The 16,451-nt window shown below is 38.9% G+C and overlaps 1 protein-coding gene and 1 long non-coding RNA gene across 7 annotated transcripts in view; one reads left to right on the forward strand and one right to left on the reverse strand.

Annotated features, from left to right (window-relative positions):
* Positions 1-16,451, reverse strand: part of PIP4K2A (phosphatidylinositol-5-phosphate 4-kinase type 2 alpha) — a 177,150-nt gene that overhangs the window by 146,248 nt on the left and 14,451 nt on the right. The window lies entirely within an intron of this gene.
* LOC144331086 (uncharacterized) lies at positions 63-5,703 on the forward strand. Of its 2 annotated transcripts, none has more exons than XR_013397966.1 (3): positions 63-118; positions 4,371-4,453; positions 5,578-5,703. It is a non-coding gene; the product is annotated as an uncharacterized LOC144331086 (long non-coding RNA). The 2 variants fall into 2 exon arrangements; XR_013397965.1 differs by having other exon boundaries at positions 5,575-5,691.

Here is a 16,451-nt window from a genome sequence, read left to right on the forward strand (position 1 = left end):
TCTGATGTGTTTGCTCATCTGTCAAATGTGAATAATGACTTGTCCCCACCCTTCTCCTCAGTGCTGGGTACAGGTCAGGTGAGATGACAAAGGTGAAACTGCTTCTCCACTGTTGAAAGTAAGTTATTTTCTTCTTCCATTAACTTTCCCCCTTAAGCAGCAACTGCTCTCTTGTGTTCCGTTCTGCAGGGTTTGATAAAGAAGTCTGTTGAGCCCATGTCTGTGATGGTTTTTAATCACAGCTTCATCTTTCGAGACAGAAGGGTCCCTCGTGACTGTAATTTCTTCTCATGGTTTGGTATCTCTTTCGGTCGCCCCTCCCTTAGCTTTTCCCAGTCTCTCTTGTAGCTTTCCTAACAAGCAGTTCACACACACACACACACACACACACACACACACACACACACACACACGATTCAAAGTAAGATCTTGAAATATTTTCTTTATATCTCTCCTGGAACCGCCCAGCACTTCCTTGCCCGGAACGTTCCTGGCTACAATAAGCACCACAACGGCCAAATACCCATTAGAAACTGAATGATTCCTATCTGAAATACTCACAAGAAGTCTGCAGACCATTACTTTGTGTGTATAATGTAGTCTTTTTTTTTTCTCCCTTAAATGCATTACCTCACATTTATTTGTATTACAATCTAGTATGACAACTTCCTCACTCTCAGTTTCAGGCCTGTGGCGAACCATCTTTCAGTTTATTTTCCCCACTGGTTTGCTGTTTTATGACTTAAAAATACTTGAGAGCAAAATGTAAATTTAAGCAATCTCAAAGACGTTAGTGATTGGGTCTTTTTAATTAAAAACCAGCATTAGTATCTGTGGTACTAACAGTTAATACTAGGTACGCTTTGTCTCAATCCCTTATTTTTCCCTTTGATAGCTACTCCCTCTACTTCTTTTGCCAAAGAAAGTTGTTTAAAAAACTTTTAAGCTTATATTCCTTCCACCAAAAGCTAACACTCAATGTGTTTTACCATTATTCTTTGTAATGCACTTGTTTGTTTCATTATACTGTTTCTTATAAATATATGTTCATAATTTTAAAAAATATACCTATTGGCTTGCCTTGTCCTCTTAAAAATATTCCCTACCTCAAACGAAACATTTTATTAGTGAAACATAATTTGTCTATCAGAAAGCCTAACACACCCTCCAATGTCCAGTATCAGCTCAAGCTCCTATAGATCCCTGGTCTACAGGATGCCACCCACTAAAAATCTTTCCAATGTCTCAGGCATATGGCAAAGTGGCCATTTGTAAATTACCCTGGAGTTCCTTGAATACTTCTGGGAAAATGCCCAGCCAATGACTGCTGCTTCCCAGCATGTCACCGCCCTGCCAAGTCATCTGAAGTTGTGCTTTGGTGTGTCCTTATGGCACTGCTCATGGACATCTTGTCCGCAGCTGTCCCATCCACAGCTGCTTCACTTTTGTGTTCTTGGCCACTTCGGCAAGTGTCCAGCTAGTAAAACAGGGGGCTAGTAAGGGTTATTTTTACACCTGTGGAACCTGTGCAATGACAGAAACCTCATTACTGGTGACACTCGTTATTTAATTTCAACCATAGCAGATCTGCCATGTATACATTTTTTCAAGAAGTCTAACGTTTACATTTTCAACAGGACTTTGATTCTGAAAATGGTTCTGCTTGAATTGGAGGGTAAAGTTATGAGATAAAAAGTACAACTTATAATTACACAGCATGAGATTGTATCCAGATAATTTTTAAGAGTTTAACAGTCCCAGTGTATACCCTTCAACTAATTTTCTTTTTCTTAAACAATGTTTTTGATGTTTAGCATCAAGTCATACTACTAATGAACCAGAATACTAATAAATTTCAGAAGGCAAATCATTAAGAAAATTTTCCTTATGAAATTTTGGTCATGACAGAATCAAAATCTCAGGGTTAAGAAAGTGAAAAGGGTTAGGCATGGTGGCTTGCACCTGTGATCCCAGCTCTTAAGGAGGCTGAGGCAGGAGGATCACTTGATGCCAGGAGTTCAAGACAGGCTTGATCAACAAAGCGACACCCCATCAGTAAAAAAAAAAAAAAAACAAAAACAAAAAAAAAACTTTAAAAATTCGCTGGGCGTGGTGGCATGTGCCTTTAGTCTCAGCTACCCGGCAGGGCTGAGGCTGATGCAGGAGGATCCCTTCAGCCCAAGAGATTGAGGCTGCAGTAAGCTATGATCCCGCCACTGCATTCCAGCCTGGGTGACAGACACTGTCTCAGAAAAAAAGGAAGAAAAGAAGAGACAACAGAAGAGAAGAAACGGAGGGCGGCGGGGGGAGCTACCTAGTCCTATCACTTGGCTGGTGCCATACCCCTCAGCAATGGCAGGCCCTGAGGTCGGCAGACAACACCTCCAGTCACTCACACTGGTGATTGCAATACTCAGTTATCTATTTTGTTCTTTGTAATTTAATAAGAATTACAGTTCTCTAATTTACTTTTTATATATAAATGTGAGTAGATTCAATGCCATGCCATCCTTTCCCTCTCATTCCAATATTCACCGTAAGTGAGGCAGGGATAGAGTAATAGAGGGTGTGTCAAGATTGCTACAAACTTCCGACAGTGCCCACGGGAGTCTGCGCTGCTTGTGAGTGTTCATCCATCTTGTCTATCACTGTGGAAAACAACTTGGAAACATGCTGAACCGGCACATTTCGTATAATTTCAGGAAGAGGAAACTCATTATTCCCAAAGGCAGTTGGCTAAATCCTTGGACAACTTGAACTCCTAGATAGTTGTTCTTCTCTCCTAAAGGAAATCTAATCTCCCAATAAATTCCACAAATTACCTCTTAACTAAACCCCACAAATCATCTGAGAGAGGGGACTTGAAACCCCTGGATTCCTTTCAGGGTTCTGATAAGTGACATCAGTAGGCATCAAAAAGACTTTTCTTCCCGTTAGTTACACTAGGTTGAGGAGTCACTCAATAACTGAAGAAAGTAAGTTCTATTTTCTTCTTACTGGATTTTCATTTTTTAATTAAGAGATGGGGTTTTACTCTGTCGCTCAAACTGGATTGCAGTGTTGCAATCATAGCTCACTGTAGCCTTGAACTCCTGGGCTTAAGTTATCCTTCCACCTCAGCTTCCTGAGTACTGGTACCACAGACATACACCAACTGATTATTTTTTAAAAAAATTTTTTGTAGAAACAATGTCTTGCTTTTTTGTTGCCCAGGCTGGTCTCAAACTCCTGGCTTCTAGCAACCCTCCCACCTCCGTCTCCCAAAGGAATGGGATTACGGGTGTGAGCCACCGTGCCCAGCCTCTATTTTTTTCTTTAATCTAGGAACAGAGTATGGTACAAAGTAGGTAACATTTCAACATTTTAAATTTCTCATGTTGACGCAGCTAAATCAGACTATTTGAATTTTTCATGTCTGGAGACGCCAGAAGCGCATTTAGGGCCGTCTGTTATGAGCGGTGTTCCGCAGCTGAAGAATGTACGCACTCTGTCTCCCGCGCCGGTTACTTAGCACATACATGCTCACTCAAATAGCAGATGAGACCTTATTTGTTTTACTGGTTTAAGTTCTTATACATTAAATGTGATATTCTGATATCCTGATGCTGCATGCTATGTGACACTCTACTAATCTGCAATTCAAGTAGGCAAGAATAAGTCAAATTAAAAAAAAAAAAAAAAAAAGGATGAAGGAAATGTCGACCTCAGATGAAAGAGAAACCGTTCCTGAGATTCTGCCATTTGCCACAACATGAAGGGACCTGGAGGACATTAAGCTAAGTGAAATATGCCAGGCACAGAGAGAAAAATGTTGCATGATTTTATATGTGAACTCTTTTTTTAAAAAGGTCAGGTATGCATTTAATCAAACAATAGTTATCAGGGCTGAGGTGGAGGGAGGACGGACGAAATGAAGAGACAGAGGTCAAAAGATACAAAATAGCAGACACAGAGGATGAACAAGTTTAGAGGTCTAATGTAGACCTCATGTATTAACATGAGGGCTAGAGTTCATAAAACTGTATTGGGAATTTTTGTTAAATAAGTAGGTTTTAGTTACTTGTTACAAACACAGACACACACACACAAACGCATACACATGCAAACACACACACAAATTAACTACCGTCGTCCTTCGAGATCAGCGGGCAACTGATTGCAGGAATCCCTCAGGATACCAAAATCCACAATGATCAAGGCCCGGATATAAAATGACGCAGCTTTGCATACAATCTGCACACATCCTTCTGGATACTCTAAATCATTTCTGTAATCCCAAATATAATGTAAACGCTATGTGAATAGTTACACTGCATTTTTAAAAAATCTGTATTATTCTCATTGTTATATTATTTGTTTTTTCTCCCAAGTATTTTCGATCTGTGGTTGGTGGGATCTGCAAATGCAGAACATGCAGATACAAAGGGCCTACTTTGTGCGAGATCATTGACAGGTGAATTTGCTTCACTATAGTCACTGTAATCTCTGTGAATCCCAAAGCATCATGTTGTAAACCTCACATATATAGAATAAAAATAATTTCAGAAAAAGAAATACGGGAAAAAATGAAGAGTAAGTACACCACAGGTCAGATCTTCACACAGACAGGAGACCCCGTAGCATGAACTGAAACATCTTACTTGAAAATGTATTCAGTTCACATTTTACTAGAGACGAGTAAAGGGCCAAAAGTGACAATAATCTGAAACGTTTTTAAAGAAGAAATTTTTCTGAATACAGTAAGAAAGCAGCATGAAGAAAAAAGAAAACTGGCAACACTGAGTGACTTATGTACAGTATCAGTAGAGGACAGGATTCTATACAGACTCAAGATGAAGCACTATAGCTAATAAACCTGTGCACGTTCTCAGGTGTCCGGCACAAAGTTAAGAACGATTTACAGAATTTGCTTATGTGGTTCTTTGGTAGTAGTGACAGTATCTGGTGGGAAAGCCACAGAGTATCTACAAGCATGAAATACTGATTAACTGCTTACGACAGGGTCTTGCTCTGCAGGCTGGAGGACACTGATACCATCTCGGCTCACTGCAGCCTTGACCTCCTGGGCTCAAGTGATCCTCCCACCTCAGCCTCCTGAGTAGCTGAGACTACAGGCACTCACCACCATGCCTGGTTAATTTTTTTATTTTTTGTAGAGACGGGGGTCTTGCTATGTTGCCTAGGCTGGTCTTGAACTCCTGGGCTAAAGTGATCCTGCTACCTCAGCCTCCCAAAGTGCTGAGATTATAGGCATGAGCCACCGTGCCCAGCTGAAATGTTTTACTCATAGAAGTTGTGACATTTCAATCTTAGGTCTTCATTTCATAGTATTTTTTATCTGGTACAATTAGTGGTTTATTAGTAGACTGGATAACGGGGTGTTCCTATTACCACTAAGTTCCTTACATATATGCATACCCACAGCCAAGGGTAAAAGGTCTGGGCTTGTTATAATTTAGCACACATCTCAAATAATTGACTATCATCAAGAATTAGATTCATGCAAGGAATCACTTAAAGATTCATTTGTCTGTCACATTAAAAACACTAACCCATCTTTTTCTTCTTCCTTAGCAGATTTTTCTTCGAGGAGCACAAGGGTGGCCTGGTGGAACCCTTCAGGAGCTAGGGTGTCTGGGGTGGGGGGCTAGCCCTGGTCCCCCTGTCCTTCCTCTCCTCCTCATTCCCCACACTGCCCCTCACCCCGTCTCTTCTCCTTGGGAGCATTTCCCCTTCTCCACGCTGGTGACACACACTGAGCTTACTCCTGAGCACTCAATAAAGGCATGGACATCAAAAAATATTTTTAAAAAACAGAAAAACACTGCTCTGAAATGTCATTAATCCCCTAGATGAAGCCCATACAGTAGGTCCTCCATATTCACAGGTTCCGCATCCGATGGAAAATGTAACTAGGCCTATGATGGTTACAGCTATACTGAACACGGACAGACTTTTTTTCATGTGATTATTCCCTAAACAATACAGTAGGGCAACTACGTACATAGCATTTACATTGTATTAAGTACTGTAAGTAATCTAGAGACGGAATTTAAAGCATGCAGGAGGATGTGCACAATCTAAATGCAAACATCATGCCATTTTGTATCAGGGACTTGAGCATCTTCAGGGTTTTGGTATGGGGAGTGGTCCTGAAACCAATCCCTCACAGATACTGAGGGATGACTGCACACAGATTTCAAGATGCATGGCAGTAAAGGAATGGATGGCTTCAACTTGGAATTGTAAATAATGCATACAGGTATTACTGCAAAGAAAGTGGAAGCATATGAGAACAACCAACCATAGCATAATCACTGCAAATTGATGGTTGTTGCTGTAACACCTTGCGATGTCTCTACTAACTGCTCAAGTTTTTCTTTAGCAACATTTTCATGTCACAAAAGCCTGATGCACAAAAGCAGAATCCCTGTGAGGACATCACTGAGTAAGGCTGGAATGTACTTACTCTTTTCAAACACTTGAGCCCTGAAGGGGTGGGAAAAAAAAAAGTCCTTATAACTGCTTTTCCAAAGACATTTTATTATAATTAAATATTTCTCAAAACTTAAATTACTCTTGGCCTTATTCGCACTACAGCAGCAGCATCATAACAATAATAAATAACAGCAAACAGGGCCAGGCATGGTTCTAAGGGTTAATGTATATTAACTCATTTAAATCTCAAAAATACTCTATTTTGGAGTAGGGGTTGGGGGAACAATCCCACAATCTAGGTGCTAATACTAGCCCTGTTGTATAAATAATGAAACTGAGGTACAGAGAGATTAATGTGCTTGCCCAAGGTAACAGAGCTAGTAAGTGCTGAGTCCAGTCAGTAGGCTCCTAAATCTGAGGCACTATGCTACGCTCTGTAAGTTAACACAGCATCAGGGCATATTTAAATTATTAGGGTTCCTCCTACTTGGAAATCATTAACTCCACTAATTTAAGATTATTTGCCATCTTAATGTGTTTTCCACAAGCTGAAATACTAAAATTTTGAAAGGTTTTTATATCTCCTCTTGTGGGAGAGAGTGACAAAAACCCAACATATCTCCTCTTTCAAGAGGATTTTTCTTCAAAGAGCTCAAATACCAAAGAAGAGGAGGAAAAACCCTAAGATTCACTGAGTGAACTCAGAACACTTGGGCAGTGCTTACCTCATTCTGTCCTCTTAATAACATGGCAAGAAATAACCATTTTACAGAGGAGAAAACTGAGCTTGAGATAAGTAATCATGCAAGGCAAATGGGAGGGTTAGAATCTGAAATAGTCTGGCCCCAAGGCTGGCCCTTTAATTATTATGCAATGCTGCATTGATTGCAAAATCACCCTATGTATTTCCTCAAAACAAGAAAAAAATTAACAAAGGGATTCAATACAAACACAAGAGCAGTGGGGCATCAACTGGCTGTGGGCACCTGAGCAAACATTTCTACCACCTCCCTTGTCCCGGCACTTGCTCCAGGGTAGAAAAAAGGATTTGGTCCCCCATGTAACACCCTAAGGGAGACAGAAGAGGTGGTGGTATCCTGATTTTACACATAAGAAAACTGAGTGGTTTCGGTATTCTTAAGAAATGCCTGAGGTTCAAACAATGTGTGCCAAATGGAAGCAACTGTGTGCATGAACCACTGCAGCCTATTTTATCCAAATGCAATTCAGGATGGCATCTGCGATTCAGAACAGCCCACAGCTCATCCCTTGAAGAGATCAGGCCTGCCCTCCTTTGTCCTCGTCATCCTACCTCCTGGGAACCTGCATTATCCTCCAGCTCTGTAGTTAAAAGGCCTGAAATGCTCATCCATATGCCAGCCCTCTTTTCTTCAGACCTACACATGATAGAGCCCTATGTTTATTCTGACTCTTGCCCCTTCTCCTCTTCCCAGGATGCTCGACTGCCACCCTAGTACCTTTCCTTCCACTGCATATGCATCTTTATACCAGAGGAGACTTGTTTTTGCTTTTGTTTTCCAGAAGTTCTTATTAAGCATTTTCAAATTTTATTCCTTACTTTTTATCATAAAAATCTAAGTCCTCACACAATCATTTGTGTAAAATAGAAATACTTTAACATTTAAAATTCATTTCTGTATGTACACCCTACCCGATTCCACAGTGAGGTGGTTCTCCCACTGTGTCATTTGCTGTTTCCAGGTATAAACTCCTGACTACAAGGGAAACCCTGCTCTCAGCGTAAAGCTTGACCCATGAGGGTTTGAGTAAACAGCTCTCAGGAGCATACCTTAAACAACACAGTTCTAACTTCCCAAAAATAAGCCTTCTTAAAAATATGTTTCTCATCGTTACCGAATAGGAAGAACTGCTGGAAACAGAACAATAGTTGAGATTCTAAATTTCTTGTCATTGTAAGTCTGGACTGTGTAATAGAAAACCATCCTATAGACCATCAGTCCCCAACCTTTCAGGCACCAGGGACTGGTTTTGTAGAAGACAATTTTTCCAGGGACTGGGGTGGTGTGGGGATGGTTTTGGGACGATTCAAGACTATTACACTTATTGTGCAGTTTATTTCTATTATTACATTGTAATATATAATGAGATAATTATACAACTCAATAATATATAGAATCAGTGGGAGCCCTGAGCTTGTTTTCCTGCAACTAGATGGTCCCACCTGGGGGTGACGGGAGACAGTGACAGATCATCAGGTATTAGATTCTCATAAGGAGTGAGTAACCTAGATCGTTCGCATGCAGTTCACAATAGGGTTTGTGCTCCTATGAGAATCTAATGCTGCCACTGATTTGACAGGAGGCAGAGCTCAGGCGGTAATGTGAGTAATGGAGCGGCTGTAAATACAGATGAAGCTTTGATTTTTTGCCCGCTGCTCACCTCCTGCTGTGTGGCCCAGTTCCTAACAGGCCACAGACCACTAATGGTCCATCCGTGGAGCAGGAGTTGGGGATCCCTGTCTTAGATAATAGAACATTGTCTAAAATCCACACTAGATTATTTGAGAACCAGGGCAGGGTGGGATGTGATTCTAAATAAATATATTACAGTAGCTGCATCTAGATTCTTCCGTGAAAGGGGTAGGCACTTGGTGTCTCTTTTCCTAGACATCATCTTTTCTGCTCTGTAGCTTAGAATTCAGGGCTTCAATAGAGTACTACCGTCAAATGTTTTCTCAGAAATATCTAGGCCCCACCTATGGCCTTCCCTTAGAGATGGAGCAGCCCTTCCTACAAGACCACAAGTCAGGTTCTCATTTGACCCTATGGTACCAGGTCTTTACTACCTACATGCAAAGGTAACTATGGTATACGAATCTGCTTTCAGTCAACAATGCAGAAAACATGTCCTTTAGGCACTCAGTAGAGATCTCAATTTTTCACCGAGTTGGACTGGATAATGTTCTTGAAGGAATCATCTATTCAAGGCTGATCTCTGTTTACAGCCGGGCTGGGAGAAAGCCGTACCTCTGGGCTACCTCACTCTGGGTGTGTGTCCCATTTTGCCATGGCTTTCATGAGACTCAATAACAAATAGTTCTGCATATCCATTAATTTTAGTCCTATTTTAATTGATTGGGGTCATAAGTTTTCCTTAGAATCAGGGAGTGAAAATAAACCAGTATTTGTCCTCTCATTAGACCAGGATAGTTAGATCACAGATTTGTCATGGTTACTAAGAAATTCAGACCTAAGTTTCAAGTTCCAATGTCAGTTTCCTTAACCAGGACCGTGAAAAATTTTATGGTTAAATGTGTTTTTCTCTCCTCGTCTTTACAACTTGATTATGATTTTTTTTAACTGACTGCATTTTGCTTTATTTTACCTATGCATTCTTGTTTAAACTTTTAAGGCTTTTGGAGAGTAACACATACAAGGATTTCACCTTCATCACTAAAAACAGTCCGAGAGTGATTCTACATGGCATCTTGATTCACTTAGAAGGCAATTTCTCAGGAAATGAGAATCTATTTATGAGTATTCTTCACGTTTCAGTAATAGCTAGACAAAGCATGTGTCTAGAAGTAGAAAGCAAAAAGACAAAAACTGAAGATGATTTCAAGGCCATATGTTTGGGAAACAAAAGAACAGAGCCGAGAGATCTGAGAGAGAAATTAGTTTTTAGGAAGTTAGATATCAACAGATCTCCACTAGTTCCCATCTGGGGAGCTTAGTCATCAACACACTACCCACAGATGACCTTAACACACACACCCAGCCTGGTGCTGAGTGGGGAGACATAATTCTGGTCCTCGCTCTATCACTGAGCACTGTTTCTTTCACTGTCTCAGCTTTCTCATCTACAACATGAACGGATTAGGGAAAAAAAAAATCACAACTACCATCTGGTTCTGATGTTTTATGATTTTTTTTTAACGGAAGCCAAGAAATGAAGGGAGCCTGATAAAAAAGGTGTTAAGTCCAGAGTCACTCTCTCCTTCATTTACACCCCTTATTTGAGTATGCGGAGCCCTCGGATTCAAGCAAAGGCAATTCAAAAATACAGTACTGGCTGGATGCAGAGCCCGTGGATACGGAGGACTACCTTTTCATATCCCTGGGTGCCACAGGGGTGACTGCAGGCCTTGAGAATCTGAGGATTTTGGTGTCTGCAGGATCCTAGTACCAATGCCCCAGGGATACTGAAGGGTTACTGTACCTGAAAATCTAAGTGATGTGTATGGGGGAGGGGTAAGCAAGACAATCCACTGAGTGCAAGAAGAAACTGTCAGAATGTCTACTTACACTTAATTTTACCTTAAAAGCTAAGAAATGCAGCTTTTACCAACACTGACAGCCCTTATTTAGGTCCATAGGTTAGATGTCACATGCCACTTAAATAACTCAGGATGTGGCAGTGGGCCCCTCTGTCATCTGTTCAATTTATTCACGTAGGGATACCATCTATGCAGTATAAAAAACAAAACCTTTCAGTAGTGAGGTGGGGCATGACCCCAAAATGTTTTGTAACATACAGAGGTGTTACAGTTCTCTCGTGGGCAAAACACATAGAAGAATTGTTTTAAGAATGATTAACACATTTTTCCCTTACATAAATACAATTTGCTCCAAATTTCCTGACCTACTCTGATCGCAAGTGGCTGTCAGTAAGACCTGGCAGATGTTTTTTCAATGACCTTAATCAGTCCCTTCAAGGTAAAAATGAGGTTTTAAGAAAAGTGCTAGAAAATAACCGCTTTTTTGAAGAGAAACTCAGACTACAGAGAAAGTATTTTGAAAAGAGATGTGCTTTTGTATCTTTTGTACAAACAACTTAGAAAATACTTCTCATCTGTTTTAAAATTTTCAATAAATGTAAAACGTTTTTTATTTTCAACCCTCTTTATCCTTAATATAAACTGGAACACATTTTATGAGAACTTAGTGCTATCCACAAAAATAGAAATTTGCCAGAAAAATTTTAATCAAAATTTTTATCTAACTGGCGGACAATGTGAAAATGAGAATCACCAGTTAATAAGCACAGCCAACAATGCACTGGATCAGTATACCTTTGTAGGTAACTTTTTGAGCTATTAAAACCAAATAGCAAAATGAATATAGGACCAGACTTTCAAACTGCTTTATCATAAAATATTCATCATTTTTAAAACCAGTGATACAAACTCATCCACACAAACTTCATTTGAAAAAATAAAATCCACTACACACTAATGATAATTTTTAATGACACCAATAATTTTTAACAAGTTTTAGTTATTAATATTTACTTTCAGTGCATCCTGTTAAAATTTCTGCATATAAGACAAAATAATTCAGTAGTACACAGAGGAAAACTTTAAAAAAAAAAATTGTATATTGAGAGCACATGCTCAGATTTTTTCACTGCTAAGATGCAAAAACTGGGATACCTGTAGGTAAATTAGTGGTAATCACTGCAGTTTATCCTTGTTTTTCCCAAACTCACAAAAGTGACAACTTTTAGAATTATTTATTATTTGTTTCTCCCAGTACAATCAATATTTCTTTTAATCAAGGGATTTCCTAGGATGGCTACACAGAGAAAAAAAATCCCCTATATCAAGAGAATATTTTATTTCACAAACCAAAATGTACAAGTCATTTCTGCCTCACTGAATTCAATATACAGTCTTCTCTTGGTATCTTTGGGGTATTGGTTCCAGGACCCCCCAGGATACCAACTCCGTAGATGCTCAAGTCCCTAATACAAAATATTATTTGTGTAAAACCTGCATGCATCCTCCCATATACTCTATATCATCTCTAGTCCATGTGTAAGTACATAATACAATGTAATGGTCACAGTAAGTAGCTGTTTTACTGTATTGGTGCTTTTACTTATATATTTTTTATTTTTTTCCTTTAATATTTTCGACCTGTGGTTGGTTGAATCTGAAGATTCAGAAGCCTTGGATACAGAGGGCTGACTGTATACAGATTTCTTCCCACCACCCATCTCACCTTAGAACATGTCTTGAGTTTTTTCCCTAATTATAAGAAGACTGCATGCTCAATATTTTTTTAAGAAACCTATAAAAAGGTGTAAGTAGAAAGCAAAAAATCATCTGTAATCCCTCCTCAGAGGGACATAATATTTTAAAGGCACACTGGCTATGTTCCCACTCAACATTATCAGTCATGTGGCCAGATCAGCACAACAATCTCAGCCAACGTATGTAACAACTAGGGAATATTTCAACATATGGTAACATATTTTATTTAGCCCATCAACTTCTTTACTTTCACAAAAGAACTGTTTTTTTTGTTTGTTTGTTTGATTTTTGTAGGAAACACAGGTTATAAGGGTCTCTCCTCAGCTGACATGCCCAACAGTTATAAGTGTGTTTCTAGCTGAGCCAATTACTTTAGGACCATTCTACATGCCATCAGAAGAGTCTTATCTTCTTATAAATTACCAAATTGAAATGAATCCTTAAGTGGTCTCTTGTTCTGAAGGTTCAGAAATGGGAATAAATTTGTTTTGAAATAGCCTTTGGCCACTCTGGTTAAGTGGAACACAATTTATTTCATTCAATATATTCCTCTATATGGAAGCTTTTTTCAATCTTGCAGACATTTTTCACATAAGAAAAAAAGGGTAGTTTCTTAAAATAGGGCATAAAAATTTATATCCATAATTTGTAAAGTTCTTATTTTGAAGTTAATGAAAAATTACATATAGTTTATTCATACTGAAAAGTCACCTACTTCCCAAAGCCTATTCAGAATGGTCTGTTTTTGTGTCAAACATTTAATATTTTAAAATACTAGAACAAGGAATAATTCTCTATTAGGTAATCATCCAAGTTAAATATATATTATCTTTTACAAAAGACCCTTAATTTTCTACTTAATTCAAGCTTTAAAAAATAAGGATCAATTAAGGTTCCATTTTAAAAGAAATATATTATCCCAAGGCTAATTTTAAAGCCTGAATTCATCTAAAATAGTCAGTAATTTAGGCCTCCTGAAAATTGGCAACTGTAGTTAGCACTGTCACAATAAAATACATCCACATAAAGTGGAAATAACAGTGTATCTAGATGGCTACAGTTTATAAGCATGACCTTTCCTTTCTTTCTAAGAGCCCTGCTTTTTTCCTTCACTTTTCTTCAGTGTTCTCTGGAGTTCATTTCCTTCAGCTTAAAAAAAAAAAAAAAAAGAAAGTCTACTTTGTATGTTAAGTAAAAGAGTTAAAAATTAAAATTGCATTTCTTTTCCTTTCTGAGTGTCTTGCTATCTAAACAGAAAGAAGCCTGAGTACTTACAGTTATGCAGCAAAGCTTTGAGCTTCCATACCTTTCTTGCCAGGCTTCAGAATGTTTGTGAGGTCAGCACAAGTGACCGGCATTATTTCTACTACATAATGCTGGACAGAGTGGTCAGCACACAGAATCAAGCTTCAAGCCAAACTATAGGACCACAGTAGAGGGATGGTAACATCCAACATTTAAAAAGCAAGGCTGGGTGTGGTGGCTCATGCCTGAAATCCCAACACTTTGGGAGGCCAAGGCAGAAAGATCACTTGAGCCCAGGAGTTTGAGACTATCCTAGGCAACATAGCAAGACCCCCACCTCTACGAAAATTTGTTTTTAAAAATTAGCTGGGCACAGTGGCACACAACTATAGTCCCAGCTATTCCAGGAGGCTGAGGCAGGAGAATCACTTGTACGCAGGAGTTCGAGGTTGCAGTGAGCTATGATTCACACCACTGTACTCCAGCCTGGGTAACAGAGCAAACTGCATCTCAAAAAAATTTTTAATTAAAAACACACACACATATACTGTCCATATACTGTAATTATGGACTCTAGAAGATGTCACATTATATTTTCTGAAGTGGTTCATGTGAATCATCCATAGGTCGAGTCTAACGTTAAGCAGGCAGACTGAATAACGAACTGCAAATTCCTGACTAGTCTACTCACATGGGGAGAACTCTGCCTGCCATTAAATGCTATTGGATTGGGTTTAATATAAATCATGTGGGCTGTGGCCAGCAGAAATTAACCAACCATAGACAGTGGACGGTGACCTGCTTCCGGGATCCAGGCACTCTCTGCCTAGAGTTCGATGAAGAAAAGCTGGGAGAAGTGGGTCAGTTGAAAGCAGCTCTTTTGAGAGGGCAGACTTGGGCCAGGCAGCCTATGTGGGAGCCATCCTCCAACCTCAGACCTGATACTCCCACACTGCCCGTGTGCGTACATCTTTGGTCAAACTGCTGAAAATCCCTATAAAGAGATTTCAGTGGGTTAAAAGGATATGGAAAAAAAGGATATCTTTTTGTTCTAATCTTTGCTGTTCAACTTAGAAGCCTGAAAGCAGAAGATGTGGGAAAGCAGTTCTTAGCCACACTGCTAGGGTTATAATCTGGTATAACCCTTTTTGAAAGCAAATTGGCAACACGTACTAAGAGCCTTAAAATATTCATACCCTTTGACCAAGTAAATTCCCCAAAAAGAGAATCTGTTTTAAGGAAATCATCCCAAATAAGAAAGTTTCATACAGGGAGATGCTGACAGCAACATTATTTATGGTGGCAAAATACTGGGACCAATGTTTGGACTATTAAACTTTATTAAACTATTTAGGTTGGTGCAAAAGTAATAGCAATTTTTGCCACTGAAAGTAATGGCAAGAACCATACTTTTGTATCAACCTAATTATTAAGCAGTGATCAAAAAGTTAAAATCACTGTGAATACATAGTAAGATGAAATATATAGACAGAATAGTCTCAATGAGATTTTTTTAAAAGATATTGGAAAGAAACACATTAAAACATTAACACTGGTTGCTTCTTCATAGAATGGCTATGGTAATTTTTTATATTTGTGTGTGTGTTTCAAGTTTTTCAGAAAATATGCTATATATCTGTACTTATTAGAACTTAAATTCCACTGAAATCATATTTCGAATTCACCTAAATAAGCATAAGAAGAAACTTTATATAACACATAATAAAAATATTCACTATTGGCTATTTCCTGGCTCAAATATTCATTGGCATGTGTTAAATTTGTGAGTATCTGATGCCAGAACTGCAAGAGAAAGTGAATTAGACAAAAAGATTAGCTTCTCCTAACCTATTTTTTTTTAATGTCCCTAAAATTTGCTCCTGTCCTCCTACTTTGGCGCAATGTGCCAAAAAAGCAAGTGCCTTATGGATTTATCATACTTTCAGAAACAATATCTGTTTCCCAACAGTTCTTCTGATGCCAAAGCATTTAACTTTCCATCTGGGTGCAGGCAGAACCTAATTTATGAATGGGTTGTGTTCCAAACATTCATTTGTAAGTTGGCCCTTTGATTCTACAGGAAATGTACTCCAAGGCCTAATGTAGTAAGAGCATGTGGACTTGGTCTGAGAGAGACAGGGGACAGCTGAGAAGAAAACTTCTGTTCCTGTTCCTGGACACAGAAGCAAGCTAAGGCCAATGCTGAAAAAGGTAGCTGCTGAGTAGCGCAGGGAGACATCCTAACACACTAGATACCTGGGAACGTGCGCAACTTAGGAGGGACATATGGTCAGGCCAGAGGAGGATTAGTAAGAAAACTCAAAGAGCCGACAAAGAAATTAATGTTCTGCTTGTTTAGAGCAGTATCTTCAAAACTTTTAGGCTATGGGCCACTTAGACAACACAGCTTCTTCCATATCTATACCTGGTTACCCTTGGAAACAAACAACCAACCAAAAAACAACAATGATTACACCTTTCTTTGGGGAACTTCCAGCCTGGGCATATAGTTGTTCAAAATACATTGTAAATACAAACACTTTTATTGTAATGCAATATATGTATTTCTGAAAAATTTCTAAGTTCTGCATACACACTAAAATCCAGATTTTAGGCAGACCACATAAAGACTATGAAACTCTATCACCAGAATGCTTAAAAATAAAAATCCTAAAAATAGAAAAATAAACAATATTTTAGTGTAATTTCTAATAGATATATAATGGACTTTAGAAATAGAAAGGTGAGGATC

Source organism: Macaca mulatta, chromosome 9, assembly GCF_049350105.2.
Source record: "Macaca mulatta isolate MMU2019108-1 chromosome 9, T2T-MMU8v2.0, whole genome shotgun sequence".
In the NCBI taxonomy this organism is placed as follows: domain Eukaryota; kingdom Metazoa; phylum Chordata; class Mammalia; order Primates; family Cercopithecidae; genus Macaca; species Macaca mulatta.